Source organism: Protopterus annectens, chromosome 8.part0, assembly GCF_019279795.1.
Source record: "Protopterus annectens isolate FY-2018-M chromosome 8.part0, PAN1.0, whole genome shotgun sequence".
Lineage (NCBI taxonomy): Eukaryota > Metazoa > Chordata > Ceratodontiformes > Protopteridae > Protopterus > Protopterus annectens.
In genome coordinates, this window is record NC_056741.1 from 921,555,976 (window position 1) to 921,579,752 (window position 23,777).

Sequence of the window (23,777 nt, forward strand, 5' to 3'; positions counted from 1 at the left end):
AAAATTCTATACTTGTTTTGTATAGTCTTTTGCCTCCTGGTGTACACTAGTAAAACGTTTTGAACTTGAACCTCCTGTATTATTGACTGTTATTTAAGAAAAACCTAATGATTTTACAGTCTGTTTTAATAATTTTGCTGACATTTTGGTCCTTCGAGCCGGAATTCCCTTGGTAAGCTACAGATCAGAATCCAACGGTGGTGGAGAAGCTGCGCAGGAGAATTTACCAAAGCACGGTTCTTCTTGAAGTGAAAAGACCTCCGACTAAATTGTCGTATGTAAAGAGGCTGGCCACTTTCTGATCTGTGGCTGAAGAGCAGAAAACTGGCCCCCAAGAAGAAAACATGCAGTCATAAACGGGAGGCTCAGGTAGGAAGACTTTCCCTCTTTGCTTTTGTTTTAGATCAGGGACTAGGCTACAGTACAATGTTACTTAGATTTGTTTTTACAGATCAGGAACGAATTGCAGTACTGTATATTTGGTCATAGATCAGGAAAACAGGATAAAGTAGACAGTCATTCTAGACAGGACTGAACAGAGGGAAGAAGATACCACGTGGTAAGAAAAGGGGAGAAGATACCACGTGGCAAGAAAAGGGTTACGTAACAGTCTTTTTTTTAAGACATGGGAAATCAGTGCACTAAAAGATCGCGAGACCCGCCCCTAACTGATGATGCGAAATATATGCAATTGCAACGAGCAGATAATATTAGATATTATACAAAATGGGTTAATAAGTAAGAATTTGACGGTAAATTAAACAAAATTTCGTTAGTTAAACTTTTAAAACAGTTAAAATCTGACGCAGAAGGTCAGGCAAAAAAACAACGACAGTTAGGTATTCCTCAGGCACATAGGTGGATTGAGGAAGTGAACCAAGGGAACAAAGATTAAAATGCAAAAGCATTATTTTTAGATAAAGAAGATAATAATACAGTAATAGCAACGGCCTCCCTCCACCCCTCAGATACCTTTTCAGGATATGAAGCAGGAGGACAAGCCAGTCCCTCCACGATATCCTGAGATTGCAGGGGCTTTGAAACAACCATTCATAAGAGAACCTATTGAAACTAGATCCCGAACACGTAAAACACTTAGGGATACAGATTTATATCAAATAGGGAGAGATTCACTAGAAGAAAGTGAAGAAATCTGTCCACTAATCGAAGTACCGAACCCTCAAGCAGGACAGGAAGGACAGGACCCAACTCTCCTAGTATATAGACCATGGACACCGGAAGATATCCGGAAAGCTACAGAGGGAATCCCTCATCCGAAAATTAATCATGAGAAGTTTATACAAGATTTACAAGGTATGAGATTAAGTTACCACTTAAATGGGGAAGAAGTGGAGAAGGTAGTTAAGACAAATTATAGGTCCAGACTGGCACATGATTTGTGGCACCTGGAACGCTCGTGATGGACAGCTCAGGCCACTCCTACACAATGACGCAGAGCTAGACACCAGAGTGAAAGGTCTTACAGACCGGATCTCTGAAAAATGGAAACCTAGAGCAGATTGGACCTGTATTAATCAATGCATACAACAAGATAATGAAACTGTAGATGGATACTATGGTAGATTATTAGAATGTTTTAATAACCATAGTGGTATGCCTATTCCCGAGAATCAGAAGAATGATAGTTCATATGAACAGCAGTTGAAAAATGCATTTCTGAAAGGCTGTATTGCCCCTATTAGTAGTTTTATTACAAAACATATGATAGATCACCGAACGAGTAGGCTACAAGCCCTACTAGAATATGCTAGGCATGCTGAGAGACATTTTAATAGCAAAAAGAAGAAGAAAGCGCAAGTCTTCACAGCTGAAGACGGAGCAGAAGTTTTTGTAGTACAGTCAAATAAAAAGGGGAAGAGAAATGCTCAGGGTAATAAATACTCTGGCAAAACCTCAGAAGATTTAGAAGAAAGGAAAAGGAAAGGTGAGTGCTTTAAGTGCGGCAGAAGAGGACATTTGGCGAGGATTGCAGGTCAAATAAAAAGGTAACAACTGAAGAAAAAGATAAAGGTGATGAGGATTGACTATATGATAGTGATAACAATCAGAACTCATCAGGAAAGGTTAATAGACAAAGAGAAAATGTAAATGTGGTAGAAGGGATAGAGGAAGTCCAAACAGATGTGGAGGATGATGAAAGTGAAGTTTTAGACTTAGCATTATTGAGCTTGGAGCTCTATCTAGCAGATACAAAACCGGAAGTTACACTTCTAGTGGAAGGAAGGGAAGTAAAATTCTTGTGTGACTCAGGAGCGTCACGAACTTTGATACACCCTTCAAAGTTGCCAGAACACTCTGAATCACCTGACTATATATTAGTGAAAGCAGCAAATGGGCAGCTATATAGGGAGCCACTCTCCCATGATATAGCAATAACTGACCCTATTTCAGGTATGACCCAGAAAAGTAAAATAGTGGTTTCTGCAAAATGTCCAGTAAACTTATTGGAAAGTCCAACGATATTTGCACAAGAGATGGCTAGCAACCTGGCGGGATTTACTCCACCAGGGGGCAGTCAGATACTACTTTATGTAGATGACATCCTGTTAGCAGCCCCTACCCAGCAGCAGTGTAGGGAAGATACAATCGCATTGTTGAAATTTTTAGCACAACAGGGACATAAAGTAAACAAGAACAAGTTACAACTTTGGAAAAAACAGGTCAGATACCTGGGATATGTAATATCCAAGGAAGGTAGAATACTAGATGAAGATAGAAAAACAGCAATTTTACAGGCACCCAAACCAACTACCAAGAAGGAAATTATGTCATTCTTGGGAACGACTAATTTTTGTCGAAGTTGGATACCGAATTATGCCTTAGAATCGGCTCCATTGGCTGATTTAATATTCAAAACACCAATGGCAGCACAAGATATATTACAATGGACACCTGAAGCAGAAACAGCCTTCTGCAGACTAAAACAATTGATAGCTTCATCATTAGTTTTAGGACTACCTAATTACCACAAAAGATTTTTTCAAACTGTAGATTGTAAACAGGGATATATGACGTCAGTTTTGATGCAACAGCATGGAAGTAAGCAACGCCCCATAGCTTACTATTCATCACAGTTAGACCCGGTGGCACGATCTTTGCCACATTGTGTACAAGCAGTAGTCGCAGCTGCAATGGCAATACAGGCTTCAACCTCAATGGTGTTATTCCACCCTCTCACTTTGAGAGTGCCTCATGCAGTTGCCATAATTTTGTTACAAGAAAAAATAGCATACCTGTCTCCTGCTAGGCATCTTTCTTGTTATGACCATATTGCTGAGCCAGCCTCATATGACAATTGAACGTTGTACAACATTAAACCCATCAACGTTACTTACGACCCCTGTGGATGGCACACCACACAGCTGCCTACAGGAGATTGAGCAAATAACTTCACCTAGACAGGATCTTACTGATATGCCTTTGGATGATGCTGAAGTAACATTTTATGTAGACGGCTCATGCAGAAAGGGTCCTACCGGGAAGAACCTAGTAGGGTATGCAGTAGTCACAGACACAGACATTTTGGAAGCGCAACCACTGCAACATAATTTGTCTGCTCAAGCAGCAGAACTGATAGCCTTGACACGAGCCTGCACTCTAGCAAGAAACAAATGTGTAAACATATATACTGATAGTCAGTATGCTTTCTCTACAGTGCATGTTTTTGCACAGCAATGGAAAAATAGGGGAATGATAACATCCACTGGAAAACCAATTAATCATGCACAACTTATTTTGAATTTATTGGATTCTATCCAATTACCTACTAAAGTAGCTATTTGTAAATGTGTAGCTCATATGAAACAACAGGATCCGATTTCAAAAGGTAATGCACGAGCTGATGCAGCTGCTAAGCAAGCAGCTTCAGACTCGGGAACTTTACTTTTGAATGAGGAATTACAACCATCTGAGATTCTAGATTTAGAGATGTTAAAAACAATGCAGACATTAACTACAAAGGCAGAAAATCAAAAACGGGAAAGACGAGGTGCGATCCTCGAAAACGGACTGTACATCTCCAAAGGAAAAAAGCCAATACTACCATCTAACTTATTTAGATATGCAGCCTTGTTGAGCCATGGGCAGAGCCATGTCTCAACAGGGGGGATGGTACAGTTAGTAAATAAAATATTCCAAACATACGGGTTTACGAATTATACACAAAAATTTTGTGCAGCATGTCACATTTGTAATAAACATCATGCACAAGGGGCATTCAAACCCAAACAAGAGAGTTTTCCTACACCACCATATCCGTTCCATACTATTTGTATGGATTTCATAGAATTGAATAAATGTGAAGGGAAAAATACTGCTTAGTGATTATAGATATGTTTTCAAAATGGGTGGAAGCTTTTCCAACCAGAAATCCGGATGCAGCAACAGTGGCAAAGGCCCTGGTAAAAGAAATAATTCCTAGATTTGGCATACGGAAAGAATCTATAGTGACAATGGGACACACTTTGTCAATCAGACAATCCAACAACTTGGGAAATTCTTTGGGATCTCTTTGAAAAATCATTGTGCTTACCACCCCCAGTCTGCAGGACTGGTGGAAAGATATAATGGGATTTTGAAAAATAAGTTGAGGAAGCTGATAAGTGAGACTCAGAAGAATTGGATTTGCTGTTTGCATTTGGCATTGCTAAGCATGAGAACAGTTCCAAATGTAAAGGGCTTGACCCCCTTTGAAATAATATTTGGGAGGGCATATTATGTGCCACAATGGAAAGCACTCATGCCAGCAGAGCTGGAGGCTGACAGCTCAATAGCTAGTCACATGAAAAAATTGTTAACCAATAAGACTGTTTTGCAGTTAAACTCTTTTCAGATAAAGAACAAACGAAACCGAAGCAGTGCTGACCCCGGGGTCCTGGGTTTGGTTGAAGGTTATCAAGAAGAAAAATTGGACAAGTCCAAAGTGGGAAGGTCCATACCAGGTACTGTTGGCAACGCCTACTGCAGTAAAGGTTGCTGAGAGGTTGTCTTGGGTTCATCTGACACACTGCAAACCGGTGAAGAACTTTCAGCTTGATAAACATTTTGTAACTGATGCACCACAAAAGCAGGATGGCCAGGAGCAAAGTGTATAAGAATGCAAATCAACCCCAAAGAAATTGCTTAACTGTCTTGCCAATTATACACCTGTTGACTATGATTGTGGTGACTTGCCTTTTATTGTGGTTCTTCCTGCATATAACCACACGAATGAAATTGACAAAACGTGATGAACTGTCTATAGACTGGCATCCAAACTTTAACACATACCTGGCCATGAAGCGTGTATATGTAGAGACTATGAACGTTTCAAACTGCTGGGTTTGTACTGCTATACCAACAGCATATGGAGGACTTTTGATGTCCGCTGTCCCTCTGGGGATAAATGAGACTTGGGAAAATCTACTTTTTGACACAGGTTCTGTGAGGTCACAGGACAAAGTTGCATTATATTTACCCATTACACAGAAAGGAATTGTTTGTTTCTATAAAAATGATACACTCCAAGTTGGTTGGAGTAACTGTAACATAACTGTATCTTATAAATGCTATATTAAGGCCAAAGATAAAAGTACTAGTTGTAGCACAAATTATGATTCATACTTGAGCTTAATGAAAACAACAATAAAAGATGTGCAGAAAAATCCTGAATTGCATAAACAATTATCTGTTATAGACAAGAAAATGTTTCATTCAGAGTTAACCCGCATCAGTACTAAAGTAGAAAACTGTTATTTTGTTTGTGGGAAAAAGGCATATAAATGGTTACCTGAGAATTGGTCCGGCAGTTGTTTTTTGGGTTATCTGGTTCCAGCTATAAGGCATACTGCTGAGTTACCTCTAGGTAAGATACGAAACGTAAGAGACGTGGCCCAAAGGACTGGGAACTCAGTCGGAAAACCTGCTAATCCAATGGGTAAGATCGAGGCTGGCTGGAAAGACCATTCATCCGTAAAGGATAAAGAAAAATTAACTCATATGGACTTGAGTGACAGTGTTATATCCTGGGCAGGAATACTACCAGCCTATGGAGCAGTTAAATCGATCTGGGAGCTGAGGAAATTGTCGAAACTTCTTGAAGTAATGAGTAATGCAACCTTTTCCGCTCTCGAACTTATAACTGATGAACTGAATGCAATGAGAACTGTTGTGCTACAAAACCGAATGGCTCTTGACTTCACCCTAGCAGTGAGAGGTGGTACGTGCGCTCTTATCAAAGAAGAATGCTGTGCGTACATACCAGATAATAAACACGAAATTAACTATCATCTAGAGGTAATACAGCAGGTATCGGCCATGACTGAACCAGGCCCAAACCCACTGACGAACTTTTTCCAGGGTCTGTTTGGTGGGTGGGGCTCAATCTTGATGAATATTTTGATTGCCATTTGTGTCGTTTTGCTCATACTAGGAGCATGTGTCTGTTGCGGGATACCCTGTATGAAAAGACTAGTTAGAGAATTTGTTGATGTAACTGTAACCGAGACTATGTATCAAGACATTAAATTGGATTTATTAGTTCCAAATGAAGTTCTTTCTGAAATATAAAACAAATGACTTGCCTAGTTAAAAATCTCTAAGAGGAAAAGGCTAGGGAACGAAATGATGATATTTATGTTTTTGAATAGAATAAAAAGAATTAAAAGGAGGGAGAATGTTAGAAAAATACGTACTTAAACATATATGAAGTGCTAGTTTAAAAGCAAATAGTATGTAATGCATTTTATTCTATTTTACAATATGGCAGTAAGGATGATCTTACATGTAATTGCTTGAAGCTTTGGTGCTGCAGTGTGATTGAACTCTGACCTGGCAGCCAGCTCAGCAAGCTTATGTTTTTCACTAATGATTATCTGCTGGGTCAGGAAAAAGCATGTATCTTCCTTCCTCTGAGATAGTTGGCCTTGTGAATATTATCAGCACAGCTGCTATTAGTTAATGTTGCCAGAAGGAACAAAGAAGCGTATTAAGAACCAAACTGACTATTGTATTCGAGCAGGACTGGAACCTTGAAAGAGCAACATTTACAGAAAGACATTATAACTGACCAGGTGCCTTGCAAGGCTGTATTATTCTCATGGGAAAGTTTTTAAAAAGTATAACCTCAGCACTTTCTTATGAATAGAATATTGTAGACTGTAATTATGTAGGTGCCCTGTGACTGACCATGTCAGTAAGGTGGGCACAGCTTGAATGTATAGTGTATTTAAAGAAGTTTACTTCCTGTATCATGTTAGTCAAAATTCTATACTTGTTTTGTATAGTCTTTTGCCTCCTGGTGTACACTAGTAAAACGTTTTGAATTTGAACCTCCTGTATTATTGACTGTTATTTAAGAAAAACCTAATGATTTTACAGTCTGTTTTAATAATTTTGCTGACAAAGGGCTAAGGGAATAAATCCCTGTATGACAGGAACTATAACTCACAACCTTAACCTCGATTTCAATTGCAAGATTTAGACCTGCAGGGCATTCTGAACTTTTATAAACCATCTGTCAAAACTATTCTGTTTTTAAAGGTAGATTGCAAGCTGCCTACTTAAAAAAAGAATAGCTTAACAATTAGTTTATGGGTTGGCTATATGCAATTACAGGATGTCAGATAGGTGTTTTGCCAGAATGCTAAACTCCCTTGCAACAAAAGCCTACAACTTTCTCAAATATGTCAGTACAAAATACCCTACGGCAAAGTTACTTTTGTCTGTCATATTATGTTGTGTGACATGCTGTTTTTGCTTTATGTACCTTCCTGCATTGTGGTTGAAAAGGGTCTATTTAGATCTATCTACCTACTCCATCAATAAACAAATCAATAAAAGAAATACATGTGATTTCTCTGTTCAGCTTGTAATTGAATATCTAGTAGCTGGCAGAGGGGAAGTGTAACCTAAAATGCTTCAGTTGTGTAACTATTTATGATGGTCTTATGACTCTAACATTTAAGACTGCTCCAGCCAGTGAAAACTAATAAAGCACCACTAACCATAACATTGAAAAAATGCCTGAATGACAAGTCACTAAATATCCATAGAATGTTGATGTGCTTGCAAAGGTTTAACTGCAAATTGACACACAGTTCGGGGAAAATACCGCATGAAAGCTAATGCAAGCCACTGCAAAGAGTGAGAAAAGTGGTTAGTCAAAGACTTGTATGCACTCATTACCCAGGAGGCGTTTACACTGTCTCACGAATTGCAGAAAAGGATAAATAAAGAGACTGGTAAGGACTACTGCCACAAAAGGAGTGTAGCATATGAAAAATAAATGGATTAAAAAATACATTTTATTTATTTTATTTTATTTATTTTATTTTACATTTGTTAACCGGGCTAGTCCAGCTGGATACATGTCCATTTTCAGTGGAGAAATAATACAACAATATACAATAGTATAAAAAAAAAAAAAAAAAAAAAAAAAACAAGAACATTAAAACTCAAATACAGTATAATTAGGCAATAGAGAACAAACTATGCCTTAGAAGATAAGCATGATCAGTAACTAACAAGGTTAAAAATAAAAATTAATTACAATATTTATAAGTTGAGAAAAGGGTGGAAGCTATTTTTAGAAGGGGGGGGAATTGCAAGCATTCTAAATATGTACTATGGAAAGAATGTTCTGGAAACATATACAACATGCAGTACACAAGGACGTGAAACCAATGAAAAGATAATGAGATTGACCAGGATATTTGCTATTCTGACACGACCAAAGACGAATATAGCAAGAAATAAAGGTGGTGTGTGCCTCAAGTTCCACTTCTGGCAGCAGAAGGTACCGTGCAGATTACCATTTCAAATTCACTGTCACTGCTGCTTTAAGGACAGTAAAATGTGTACTTTTTTGCCAGTTGTCGCACTAAAGAGTTTTGGTGTAGAGTAGAGCTCATTACACTACCTGGCTGTCAGTCTATTAGTTAACTGACAGCAGTACAGGATGATGACCCTTGCCTGGCTTTTATGTCATAACAACAGAGGACACTATTTGTTTAATTAGGCAAACGGTTGATAGGGTTGAAAATGTAAATCTTAATATCAACAGTTTATTAACTGATTTTCAGTGCTATCATCATCCTGCTTAGGGCCATGGTGGAGCCACAGCCTATCTCACCAGCAATGGGCATCGGCTAAGGAAGCAATCATAGATGCGCCTCGAGTGCATCACAAGATGGTTGAGCAAGTATGCACGCACACATGCACACATTTTGAAGAATCTCAAATTCATATGCCAGCTGGGGAAAAGAATGTTAAAAACAAGTGCTGTGAGGTAGCAGTGCTAAGTAATGCACCAGATTACTAGAATTAGCAATAAGGGGAAAACAAAACCCACTGCTACTGGACCGTTAAGAAGTGCTAAGACTCTTTGATCCTGAAAGAGAACAGAGGATTTTTGAAAGTAGCAATACTAAAGGACATCACTACAAGATACAATAAACTCCTGATGGATAACAGAAAAAACACCGAAAAAGAATAATTAAAGACCAGTTTAAAATGCAAGTGATGCTAAACTTACAAACAAAACAAGTAGAATGATAAGAAATAAATCACAAGAAAGCCAAGTCAGTGGTGTAGCTGAGGGGAGGGGCACTTTTGTCACAAAAAAAATACTGTTTTGTTTTTTTAAGGCCATTCTTCTTTAAGAACAATCTGGTCGCACAGATGTCCTGTTCTTCCTTTTCACGGAACTTGTAAGTGCTTTGCTTTACCACAGATCTAGATTTGTTTAAGAGTGTGTGTGTGTGTGTGTGTGTGTGTGTGTGTGTGTGTGTGTGTGTGTGTGTGTGTGATGCCCCAATTAGGGATACCTGGTGGTTAGTGTTACTCAGGCTCAAACCCTGTATCTTGGGTACAAGAAACAACAGTCTGAATTCCCTACCTCTGCCACCACTTAAGTCTACAGAATGACTGGAATGTTTAGCTTGGCTCATACTTTTGGTCTGTTCTTAATATTTGTGGTTTTTCTGGCAAATCAGTGAGGTCTGAATTCACTAAATAATGACAACCACTTACGTTTCAGTCTTCCTGTCTTTCAGAAAACACATGGTAACACAAAACACTTTATTCTAGCAGCGTTCTAAAATTATACAAGCAATATTTAAAGTATGTCCCTGGTTTTGGGCCATTGCCCCCCCCCCCCATAAATTTTGGCTTTTTCCAGATTTCTTGTGCTGAAAAATTGAGTGATACAATTGAGTGTCAAGTGCATTTTACAAGGAGCTGAGAGCTTCAGGGAAAGAGTTTGCTGCTGCCTATGCCAAGTCTGTTTGCAATGTGCAATTGTTTAGCAAATGATATCACTATTGTGCTAAAGTATTTTAAAGCATTGTTAGTAGCACAGCAGGTACTATACTTGCTTTTGATGCAGAAGGCTGTGGGTTCTACTCCCACAGTATGTAGATGGATTGCTGATACTGTATTGTGTTGTACTTTAAAGGGGGTGGATGCTGCAGTCTTGAGAATGCCCTCTTCTGGGGGAGATACCTAGTAACTATACACCTGTTATCAGTTTTCCATCCATTCCCTATTGCAGTATTACCAGCTTACAGTACCTTTTTTAAATGTAACGTATGCAATTTATTCTTCAACAACAGGCACTTTATTTGCAGATGAAACAATGAAATATAAAGTTGTTTGCTGGCAGCAACCTCTTCATTAGTTACAGATCTCTTTAATGTGGAATTAATTAGATGACTTTTATTTCTGCAGAGATTGTGCATATTTACTGATATTAGTGGACTGTAATGATAGAAGTTTGATTAGGCTTTTTTATGATGGAAATGTTCTGAATTGGGCAGTTTTGTCATTATTGGTTCACACATTTTGTTTCATTGCTTACTGGAAAAATGTTCAAAACAAATTTAAAACATGTTCTAACAAGTGTGCTATATTATACAAGGAATATAATTTAATACACTCAGGAAGGTGAATCAAAGAACACATGTATGTCTGCATGGTGCTAAATATGTGTGCAAGAGGCCTATGATTTGAAAACAGCCCAAAGATAAACTTTATCTACCACTTGCCAGATGCATTTTCCTGAGTGTGAGTTTCAAGTGCAGAAAAGTTTTAATGCTAAGTCTGTTTTCATTGAGAGACTGTATTGTTTTGTTTAGCAGATGTCTATCAGTGCTTGTGCTATAAAATTTAAAATAAAAATGTTAAATGAAAAATCCAAATAATAACTGTAGAAGTAAAGCATAAAACAGTATGCACATTACAGTGTTTATGGTAAATGCGGAGAACTAGCCAAGTAATGGAACACTGGAATGGCTGCAGGGGGGTCCAATGTGACCATGAGTTTGTGAGGGGGGAGGGGCAGAAAACTCAAAGACAGCCCTGGGCAGCACAAACTCTAGCTATGCCACTGAGCTGAGTGGAGTAACAGGGAGACCCCTGCAAGTCCAGAACAAGCTCCATTAAACAAAGCCAGATCTGGTATTTACGACTCAGGAATGTCTACGCATCAGATTAAACCATTCACACACACAAAAATATATGGATAGACCAATTTTCTGTAAAACAACCTTAAAGAAATAAACAAAATCAGATATTTTCTTGCAAAACTGAATCTGTATGTGCACTTTGCCACATTATGAGTACTGAGGTTCCTATGGACTATGTAAAACAGAGATAAGAAAATGAAATTAATTCTTACAGTTCTCAAGACGGGGGGGTAACACAGACTGTGCAGGTAGCTTTGTGATTAGCACCGCAGCCTCAAAAAGCTTGTCTGTCCAGGTCAGTCCTGACTGGGATGCCTACTGGCAGAGTCTGAATACCCTTGACATCTTCATTCTTTTTCTGTCAGAGGTCTTGTTTCATCCCACATCTCAAAGATATGCCACCAGTGAAATGATCACCTTCCAAACTGCCAACAGATGTGCATACCATGCAAGTGTGTGTGTGTGTACATTATATATATATATATATATATATATATATATATATATATATATATATATATATATATATATATATATAACATCTGATAGACTGGCATCCTACCCAGAATTAGTTTCTTTACCTTCTGTCCTCTCAGTCCCCAGAATAGGCTCTGACACCTCATTAATATGAACTGGATAATTATCAGGAAATAAATAAAAGTTAAAGGTGGCTACAAGTATATTCGTGCACAGAGTAGTTTAAATCTACAGTTTTTGAAACATCACATTTCCATTTTTTTGTCTGGATCATCAGCACTCCTCTCATTTCTTCCTGCCATTATGCAAAAAATGCCCACACTAGAGAAAAACAACTGAAGACTAGCTGTTTGAGGTTTGAACACAACACTGCTAATATGAAGTTAGACAGAAATGCACTGCAAAAGACTTCTGGGTTGTGCTAGCAAGCTGGTGGAAAGCTACAGCCTGATAATACGACATGCTAAATAAAGCTGCAACAGCACATTAAAGCACACTCCTGACTATAAAATACACAGAACAGTACATTCCCGGATAGTCTTCCAAGATGATGGCAGTACCTGCAGTCTCCAAAACTGAGTGAGCCTGCAGATGAAAAGGATTATGTGGGCTGGGTGAAAAAGTCTACATGGAAGCTAGATACATTCCAAATAGTAGTATAGTAGGAAATAATTTTTTTTTTTAATCAGGCCTGTTTGCAGGAGGATCTACCCAGAAACCTTAAGGAGGAGGTGTAAAAACATTACAGGCTAGAATTAGGAGTGTATACTATTTCTGTTCACTGCTGACATAAGTGACTTAGAAACAGAAAATGAACAAAGACACTGATGAGAAAAACAAGCACAAATGGCCTGGAAGCTTTGTGCTACAGACTGAATAAGCAAGTAAGTGCACTTCTGCTCCTACTTCTTGGCTATTTTATTACATAACACTAGCAGCTCCGTTGTGTTTGTAAATATTTTTTGTTATTTTAAAAGCCTGTTTTTCAAAGATGCATTTTATGATAGCAGAAAACTTACTTCCAAGTTTGTCAATGGAGAACTTAGGTTACCATATCAATCTTTTTGTTTTTGTTGTGTAGCCTAGTTTCCCACAAAATGTACCAGTTTCTGATGAGCACTACACAACACAAGAGCATCAGCCAGAGCAGGACACTTTGGTAAACACAAAAGCTTATGTGTGAATTTTATATCAGTCAGGAACAACTGTTGGTTGAACTGCAGCTAATGAAGCCTATGAAGTATAATTTGATGAGCTGCAGCTAACCTTGCTGTCCTTTGGGAAGCCTACTCTAACAAGTGCAGTAGTAGAGATTTCAACTTAGCTCAAAGCATGCTGGGTGCAGGAGGGTAGGGAAGAAAGTATGCTTTTAGTACACAGTTCGAACGGAACATATCAACTCTGTAGATACTACCTAGTTTTTGATCAGTTTTCAGCACTACAATGTTTGTCAAACCAAAGCTGCTAATACTTTATCAGGCCAAATGGTTTCTGCAACGTTACTTCCTCAGTAGGTGAGCTGTGCAGGGATGTAACAAGTGAGATCTTCCTATGATGAGATCAACATTATAAAACTATTGTTTGCTGGTATTTTGTCTCCAATATTATTTGTTGTCTTTTTTTTGTTTGTTTCCAGGCTACAAGGAATTAATCCACATCCAATATATTTTAGACATAACTGTAATGAATGAAAGCTGGACTACAGTTTTTTAATGACTACAAGAACCGATTTACCTGCATGAATTGTTGAAAACATTTGGACAGTTTTACATTTTCATAACATAATTTAGGTAAACTGTAAAAAGGAGTAGACACAGTAATAACAGAGTAACAATGGAAATGAGGTACCTACAAATATTTAGCAATGAAAGCTCCCCACCCCAGTCATGTGTTTTTCAGTTATTTCAAGAGAATATTAAAGTATAAAAATGTTACATAATATTCCTAGCTTGTATTTGAATATTACTCAGTTTTTTGAATGCCTGAAGCAAGAACTTGTACAAAGAAAATGCCAATAAAGTCTCATTTATGACAATTTAGCCAGCTAAGCAAAAAAACATTAATTTTGCCTGATGTGTATGACTCATGAAAACAGACACGGCAGAATGTTTGTCTTTTGGCTTTTCCCAGTAAGGGGTCGCCACAGCGGAACTCCGGTCAGCTAATGATTGGCAGTAGATTTTTTACGAAATGCCGAGGTGCCAGCTCGACGCTAAACCTTCAACGAAAGCACGCCCATTTACGCACGGATGTCTTTCGAACGCTACCCAACCGCAGGGAGGACATGCAGACTCCACACAGAAGGCACTCCCAAGCCTAGCCGAGAATCGAACGGGAGAACCTCTTGCTGTGTGGTAACAACACTACCGCCATACCACCGCAGCATTTTTGAATTACAAAAATATATGGAAAATTTGGAATGACAGAAAAATAACCAGCCGTTTCCCTTCCATACAGTAGTAATTAAGGTCAAACCATAATTCAAAATATTTGAAATGTGTTGCTGATTTTACTGCTTCACTGAACAGGAATATGACTTGCCTGGTGGGAGGGAACAGAACAAATTCTAGCATGGATACCGAAACACCAGAGTTTTGGCAGTACTGATTTTCAGCAGTTTTTTTTTTTTATCAAATATCTAGCATAGAAAAATTGTCCTAATATTTAGAAATCAAAACCCTCGGATACATTCTGATACATTCAGTGCATCAGGATGGTCTTAAAAAAAACAGCTGGAATATGATAAAGAATCTTAGCAGCACAGAGCATATACAACCAAAGGAGTATGCTTCTTTATACATGCCGCTCTTAAACATATGACCAGATTTAAAGTGTCTCTGGCTAGATCTGTTAAGGGCCTTCTCTCTAAAATACCACACACAAGTGCTTGAATACAGGGTTTGAATATGTCCATAATGACTTAAAAAAAAAGTTAAATATGATTGACATTCAGAAGCTGAAACACTTGATGTCCTTAATGGGTCATTTGTATATACCCCATGGGCCTCTATTATGAATGTTTAAGGTATGACTCAGTGAAAACTCTAGCTTGGCTATTTTTTTCTTGTAGATTTTACTAATAGCCACAAGCAAAGACAGAGGAAAGGCTATCAACATCCAGGTACTAGAATATGTTTGCATGTATGGCCCAAGTTATTTTCAGCATGGCATGATAAATGGTTTTACTACTGTTGCTGTTTCATTTCAAGCTACTGACTCCATCTTCTACAACACAGACAGCAACTTTCTTTATAGAGCCATTGACCATAAAAAGGCCACCAGCCTTATTTATCACTTGCTTCTTTTAACTGCACTTTCCAAATTTGGCTTTGGTGACAGCACCCTTGGGCATCACTGTCAACCCTGCACTATTACCCTGATATCATCCCTGAGGTTCCTGGTCTCCAATAGAAGGGGCACATGCTTTGGGCTTCCCTACACCATCTCCCCTAACTTAGGAGAGCTGGTCATTAACTGTTGCATCCTATCTTCTCCCCTCCACTAGCCCCAGTTGAAGACCGATTCCATTCCTTCATTCAGGTTACCAGTGGTGCAGATGGTTGCCCTACCTCCATGCCATTGGGCCAGTAACTTACTGCATTTCTTGGTCTTGCTAAGAGAAGTTTTTTTTCAATCAAGACAAAACTCAGATCATCACAGAGGTTAACACTTGTCACATGTCTCGAAAAGGAAGTGGTAACAAATAATATACTTGCAAAGACTACAATGCATCACATAATCATGGACTAAAGTGGAGCTGTTTCTAAAGTGAGAAATGTTTTTTTTTTTTTAATAAAGAAGAAACATCTTTATTAAATCATGTATGACATAGGCAATCTTACATTTATATAAATGAAAATAAATCAGACTGACATAACTGCATTTGAAAACCATTATACATTACAAACCATGACAACAACTGTAGTTGCAAACATTATACATCGCTTATAATCTATCCCAGTCATGGTCAGTCAAGCATTTTGGATTCTTTTAAACCTCATTCTTCCTCTGCATGTATTGTTCCCATAATTCCCATTTTTTTCTATGCAATTTGCTCCAACCCTTTTCTAGAGATCCCAATTCCAGTTGTTTTATCTCTGTTACTATATTTGCTACATCCAGGACAGTTGGTTTAGACTTTGATATCCATTTTCTAGTAATAGATTTTTTCACAGTCACCATAATTAGACTCAACATAGCCTTACTATGTCAAATTATCACTTGTGACACAGGCAAATTTTATACAAAAGCAATCAAACTGTATTAAATTAACATTAACAAACATTACACTTCACATATATTGCAATATATCATATAACCTAAGCAACATTACATAAATTATTCAATTTTTGCCTCTTTTTTTTTTTTTTTTTTTTTTACAAAAGACATCTATTAAACCATGTCCACCTGAGGAAAAATTCTCTGGAGTCTACTTGGGGTATAAAAAATATCTATGTAAACATTTCCAAGCAAAAATCCTAATTTTCTAGATTTTGTTGCATACTTGGGAAACATACATATATCCTCCCATTGTTTCCTTGTGAATGGCTTATCCAATCTCTCTTCCCAATCCTTTCTAACCTCCTCTGATTGATTCTTACAGTTATCATGCAATATTTTACATGTTCTACCAATTATTCCTTTTTTTAATGGCAGCTTCTGTTTTAAATTCTACTAAAAACTGTACCAGTGCAGGTCTTTCATTTAGAACCCCCCTATTTATCTCTCTTTTTGCCTATACTCTGATATCAATCATTGATGGGGAAGGCAATCTCTAACATGCAGTCTACATGAATTCTTGGCCTCTTCCCATTCTATTAGCTTTCCCTCTCTAGTGATTTGCTCCCAATACCTTGGTTCCTTTGTCAGTTTCTCCAGTAAATTCCATCCCTCTCAACTATTGTCTGTGTCTCTAATTGTAGTCATCCCTATCAGCAGAATCTCCTTTCTCCATTGCTGTGTTGCTTAGTTCTTAGAATACTTTCTGCTACTTTATGAATATAATATTCTGTATGATTATTGTTATGCTCCTTAAAGGTCTGTGTCCAAAATCCCAGTCTCCCCCTGTTTCATCATCTCTTTCCACTTTGAATTAAAGTTTTCTGCTTATGCTATGTATAGGAGCCTTAACCATGTTGCTCTGAAACACCCCTTCAAATCAAGCAAAACCCAATCCCACCTTGTTCTATTGGAAGACTCGCCTTTATCCCACTTGACTCTTGCAGCCTTCCCCTCAGAGATAAAATCCTTCAGCTCTTTATTAATTGCTATCCACATCTCCTCTGGTTGATAAAAAATATGCCTCACCTATGTAAAAGACTAAAGGGACTAAAAACATTTCAAATGTTTGTATCTTAGTATCAACATCCATACAACAGAGCTTCCATGTTCTCAGTTTTTGTATTGTTTGTTTAGTCTCTTTCTACATATCCTTAGCTGCCACACCAGAATCATTTTTAATCTATACTTCTAAGTACTTCATTTTATTATGTTCCCATACATATAGATATTGCTGAACTAATTCGTGTGTGGGTACATAATTTGCCATTATTGTCTTTGTTTTAGCTTCATTAATTTTGTATCTTGAAAAGATGTGAAACTGTCTCAAAATGTTCTGCAACACTGTAATGTCCCTTTCTGGGTTTGTCAGATATAAAATAATATATCTGCAAATAGAGCTAGCTTTTCTTGACTACCACACCAATTATATCTTTGAATTTCTGAGTCCCTTTTTTTTTTACAATGGTTCTAAATATAATGCAAATCAAAAAGGGGAAAGAGGACACCACTGCCTGGTTCCCCTGCTCAAGCAGAGATTATCAGAGAGGACCACATCCATTTTAATATTCACCTTTGTTCCCTCATATATACTCCTGAATCAACTTATAATTTTATCAGGGAATGCAAATGCTTCCATTGCCCTGTTCATAGAGTCCCAGCTTACTCTGTCAAATGCTTTCTCTGCATCAAGACCCACAACAACAGTGGTATTTTCTTATATTCTGCTTCCCTCTGGATCATCAGTGTTCTGTTAATCTTTTCAAATGTTTACCTCCCCTCCACAAAACCACATTTCATATTTATCCATTTGGCATCACTTTTGCCATTCTTTTTGCCAACAGAGACATAAACACTTTATAATCATAGTTTAGTATTGAAATGGGCCTGTATGAAGCTGGATCTGATGGATCTTTATCCTCTTTAGGTATTACAGCTACCACTGCTTTCTTCCAGGATGTTGGCACTTCTCCTCTTAAAATACTGTTAAAAACCTTCCAGATCTTTATCAGTTTTTTCCCTCCTAGATTCCAAACTTCCACAAGAATACCATCTATTCCTGGGGACCTTCCTGTAGATAGGTTAAATGTCACCATTTTATCTCATCTCCTCCTTTCCTGTTAATAATGGAGTCTCCTCCCCTTTGACCATGGCATATGTAATTCTTCCATAAACATTTCCATTAGTACCTTTTCTCAATTCCATATGTTTTGCTTTATATAGACGTTCATAGAATTTCTGAAATGCTTCTAATACTGCTACAGGATTACTTGTTATCTTCCTTGTTGTCCCTAAGCTTGGTGACAGCCCTTTCTACTTTCTGTTGTCCGAGTCATTGTGCTAAAAATGTTTGTGCTCCAGAGTTAAACAGTTGCTTAACAGCAACCTTTCTAAATTCATGCATATTATTGCAGCAATCCCGTATTTTCTGTTTAGCATTCTGCAGTTACTCCTTTTCTTGTTCTGTGGAATGCCCCCTATTTTGCAATACTTTAACATTTGTCAGTCCCTCATAATAATTCTTGTTACTTCTTAATCATATATCCCTTTCTTAAATTTTCATCCTATTTTTAAACTCCACTTTAATTTTATCCCACTCCCTAGCTATATTTATTTATTTTACATTTGTTTACCGGGGAGGTCCGACTAGACAGAGCTGTCCATTTTCAGTGGAGGCCCCGGGAGAAAAGCTCCAGAACAACTGTATACATAAGACATTTACAGGAGCATTGTGGTTTACACATTCACTTATAAAAATAAAACAGATAATAACATATGATTGCATAAGATATTTACATAAGCATAGTGGTTTAGACATACAATTAAAAGTATAGCTGGTAGTAACAGTATGTTTAGTAGAGATAATCTTGAAGATGTACTCAAGATAAGACAAGAAAGGAAAAACTAACAAAGGAGAAGAATATAGACAAGTTCATATGAGGTGCATTCACATTTTAAGCTTTTCAACTTAGTCTAGGGGATAGTTAGTGGGTATAGATAGACAGTGGGGAGTAGGCGGCAGTGAGTTGGTAAGTAACTTGTGATAATATATAGTGCATCTGTGGGAGTTTTAAAGAGGTTGGACAGTGGGTAGGGAAAGGAGTTAGAATATGTCAGCCAGGTGCTAGGTAGTTACAAGTAACGTGTGATGATACATAGTGCATCTCTGGGAGTTTTAAAGAGGTTGGATAGTGGGTAGGGGAAAGGAGTTAGAATATTTCAGCCAGGTATTAGGCAGTTACAAGTAAAATGTGGTAATATATAGTGCATCTCTGGGAGTTTTAAAGAGGTTGGATAGTGGGTAGGGGAAAGGAGTTAGAATATGTCAGCCAGGTGCTATGTAGTTACAAGTAACGTGTGATAATATATAGTGCATCTGTGGGAGTTTTAAAGAGGAGGTTGGATAGTGGGTAGGGGAAAGGAGTTAGAATATGTCAGCCAGGTGCTATGTAGTTACAAGTAACGTGTGATAATATATAGTGCATCTGTGGGAGTTTTAAAGAGGAGGTTGGATAGTGGGTAGGGGAAAGGAGTTGGAATATGTCAGCCAGGTTCTAGGCAGTTACAAGTAATGTGTGATAATATATAGCACATCTGTGGGAGTTTTAGAGAGGAGGTTGGATAGTGGGTGGGGGAAAGGAGTTGGAATGTGTCAGCCAGGTGCTAGGCAGTTGCATGTCCCAGAGTTGTTTAGGTGGGAAATGAGCTGTTTTTTGAAGATGGTTTTGTTAGGTTGTACCCTGATTTGTAGTGGTAGGGAGTTCCAAGTCTTGGCAATGTTGCTAGAATACAGGGAGTTACCAGAGCTGTAATGGCTTTTGGAGATTGTGATTAGTGCCTTGTTAATGGATCTAAGATCTCGGTTACTGGAGTAGAGAGTGATCAGGTTTTGTAAGGCTGGAGTTTTGCCAGGTTGGTACAGTATTTGGTGAGCTAGAAGAATTTGGTTTAGAGCTAAAGTGTTAGAGAGTTCCAGCCAGGAAAGCTATTTTAGGGCCAGACAGTGGTGGGTGCGGTAGGAGGAGTTTATGGTGAAGTTTGCTATTTTGTTGTAGCATACTGATAGCTTGTCTAAATCGTGCTTGTTTAAATTAATTAGGACAGGAGAAGCATACAGTAAGGTAGAGAGAAGATGGGTATGAGCTAGGGTAACTTTACTGTTGCTGGTTAGGAAGTGTTTACATCTGTAAATACCACCTAGTTTTTTGTTTTTATCCTTCAGCATAAAAACAATGGCTATCTCTGCTCTGCTACTTTCCTAGACCTATCTAAAGCATTTGACATGGTCCCACACAAACAACTTATATCTGTCCTCAATAACCTATCCTTCTCACAATCAGTCACCAACTGGTTTCAGAGTTACCTGTCTGACCGCCAACAATCCGTTGTACGGCAGAATGACACATCTCCCCAACTACCTGTCTCCATAGGGGTTCCCGAAGGATCCATCCTTGGACCCCTACTCTTCTCTGCTTTCACCAATAATCTAGCCTCTGCCACCAAACATGGCACACTCATAAAATACGCAGATGACCCAACCATCATCTGCTCAGCCCAGTCCCTACCCAAACTGCAAAAAGTCACACAGGAAGCCTTTTCCTCTGTTGAAACTTGGTTATCCAATGCCCAATTAATACTCAACCCAAACAAAACTAAACTACTCATCTTCCGACCCACCAAACATACTCAAAACAACTCTCACTTTAACATCACAGCAAAAGACAACACCACTATATACCCAACTGAACACACCAAATTGCTAGGAGTGGAAAAAGACAAACTAAAATTTGACATTCACATATCCATGGCCATAAAAAAAGTCCACAAAAAACTAGGAGCGCTATACAGAAATAAGCAACTTCTCACCAAAGCAGCAAAGAGTTCAATAGCAAATTCCCACCTTATCTCCACCCTACTTTATGCCTCTCCAATATATACCAACCTAAGGCAATGCGATCTAAATAAGCTAGAGACCTGCTACAACAAAATTGCCAAATTCGCCACAGGGGCATCCTACCGTAGTCACCACGGTCTCTCACTTGCTGAACTGGGCTGGCTTAAACTCCCTCACCTCCTTCAATGGTATCAACTCTCACTCGCTCACAAACTAGCAAACCATCCACTAAATGTCCCATCCCTCCAGAATCTACTTCAATCCTATCGCACCACCAGACCACTAAGATCCAGCAACAAAAATCACTTGCAGATCACTAAAACCAATAACTCTGCAAGTACTATTCTCTTGCACCATAGCCAAATTATGGAACTCCCTCCCACCCACAATTACCTCTATACCATCATGCACCCACTTCAAAACTTTATTAAAAGCGCACCTAAAACATGCTGGCTATGCCCTTGCAACTCCCACTCTAATATCACCCACCCCATCTAACCACAACCTTTCTTTCCACTCCACTAACTACCTTGATTATAGCAAGCTCAGGTGCTCATAAGCCAGTACTTATTATACAGCAGGAACCTCTTCTTGTAACATTTGTTAATGTCTGTTATGTACTTCACAGATAAAGATTCTAGCTGTCTACTGATGTGCTATGTTCTTCATCTGTAAATATGTTGTAATTGCTATGTAAATTGTTAATCGCTATGTAATCCAATATAACTACTGCCTGTTTATTTTAACTGTGGAGCTTTTCTCCCCGGGCCTCTGCTGAAAATGGACCTACGTCCAGTCGGACACTCCTGGTCAACAAATATAAATAAATAAATAAACAAATAAATAAATAAATAAATTGTTGATTTCAGTAATTGTATGAGCTATGGGTTTGTCAAATTTCATCTGATTGTCAATAATGATCCCTAGTAATTTGGTTTGTGTGACGGGGGAGATGGGGGTATTATCTGATGCAGAAATAGAGAACGGGGGAGTAGTTGCTGCTGCTTTGGAAGGATGAAAAAGCATAAGCTGAGTCTTTTTAGGTTTAGTATTAGCTGGGAGTTTGTTAGCCAGGTTTTGATGGATGTAAAGGCTTCTTGGGTCTTGATTTCAAGTTTTTGGAGGGTGGAACCAGAGCAGATTAAGGTTGAGTCAGAGTATTGAACCAGGTTTGCTATATATTTAAAAGACATTTCTATCTTCTGTAAAACCTGCTGAATAATTTCCACTACCCATTCCTTAAATTGCTCTCTTTTCAACAGATAGGTAGGAAAGTGTTAGTGTCTCATTTTATTTCATTACCCTGTGTTTTTATTTTAGTTTATATTAGCACATGATCTGAAATAGTTATTTGATGCATATCAAGTTCTTCAATTAAATGCACTTGTTCCTGTGAAATGTAAATTCTGTCTAGCCTAACCCAGTTTTTGTATCTTGGGGAATAATATGTAAATTCATTCCGAACTCCTAGTACTGAATTCACATCTTTCATGCCACATATTTTCATAAATGTCTTCAAAATACTCTCCTTTGTTATATTTTCCTTTCAGGGCCCCCAGACACATCTTCACCATTGCAAGTCAAATTCCAGTCCCCACCTATAAGTAATATTCCATGCTGAAAGCTGATTATTTCTTCCAGGATTTTCTTTAGCTCCATTACAGCAGTTTTCGGTGGAATATAAATACATGCCAGTGTAATCCTCCTCTCTTGACAGTATCTTCATAGATCATCTTCATAGATTAGTACTAGGCTAACTGCCCTTGCGAGCCATTTTAAGCCTAGCCAATTACCCCTTGTGAGACTCAAACCCTGCACCTTGTGTTTGCAAGGTAAACACCTTAACCATTAGGCCACCCTCCCAACCCTTAGTCCCTTAGTACTACAAATATACCATTACTGTCTCTCCTATCCTCTTCTATCGCTATTGATGCTCCTCTTGCAATTAATATAAGTACTCCTCTCTTCCTCTGCCCCAGATATTTTGCTGAACAACCATCCTGAAAAACCTTTATTTATCAAACTCACATGTTCAGTTCTTTCCAAGTGTGTCTCCTGTATGTAGTACAGCTATTTCCACTCTACATTTTTAATACAGTTCACTACTTTTTCTTTGTTGCATTTATCTGTGTATCCTCGTACTCTGTCTCCTACAGGCTGTTGAGGGGAGATCTATGCCTGGCATACAGGGCATTGTCAGACCCCACTCTGATGGACTTCCTGCATATCCACAAAACAAATAGTAGCAGAATTACCTGTTCTAAAGTCTTAAACCTTACCTGTGATACAAATGGGACCTGCTGGAGAGATAGGTATGTAGCCCAGAGACTACCCCTTCTATGGAACAGGCTCCCTATCTATGTGAAGCAGAGTTCCTCCCAAACCTAATTCAAGTGCAACTTGGACAATTGGATGGAAAAACGGAAATTCACCCCTGGTTTGGCACCTATGTCTCTAATGCAAACAGGTAACCTGTAAATGGTTCATCTCCCAGGCCCATGCTTATACTTATCAAGGATATCAGAACTTGTCAGAGATTTGGGATGCATGGCCAGGCTTAAAAAGGCCCTTGTGGTCATTAGCCTAGTAAACACCTATGAACCTGTGTGAGAGCATTGAAGGTTAAAGACATTACAGAAAGCATCACATTCTTGAAAAGTTATTAT

The 23,777-nt window shown here is 38.3% G+C and overlaps 1 protein-coding gene across 2 annotated transcripts in view; it reads right to left on the reverse strand.

Moving 5' to 3' along the window:
- LOC122809158 (suppressor of tumorigenicity 14 protein homolog) overlaps positions 1–23,777 on the reverse strand; it is a 1,180,509-nt gene that overhangs the window by 294,207 nt on the left and 862,525 nt on the right. The gene's annotated exons all lie outside the window — the stretch shown is intronic.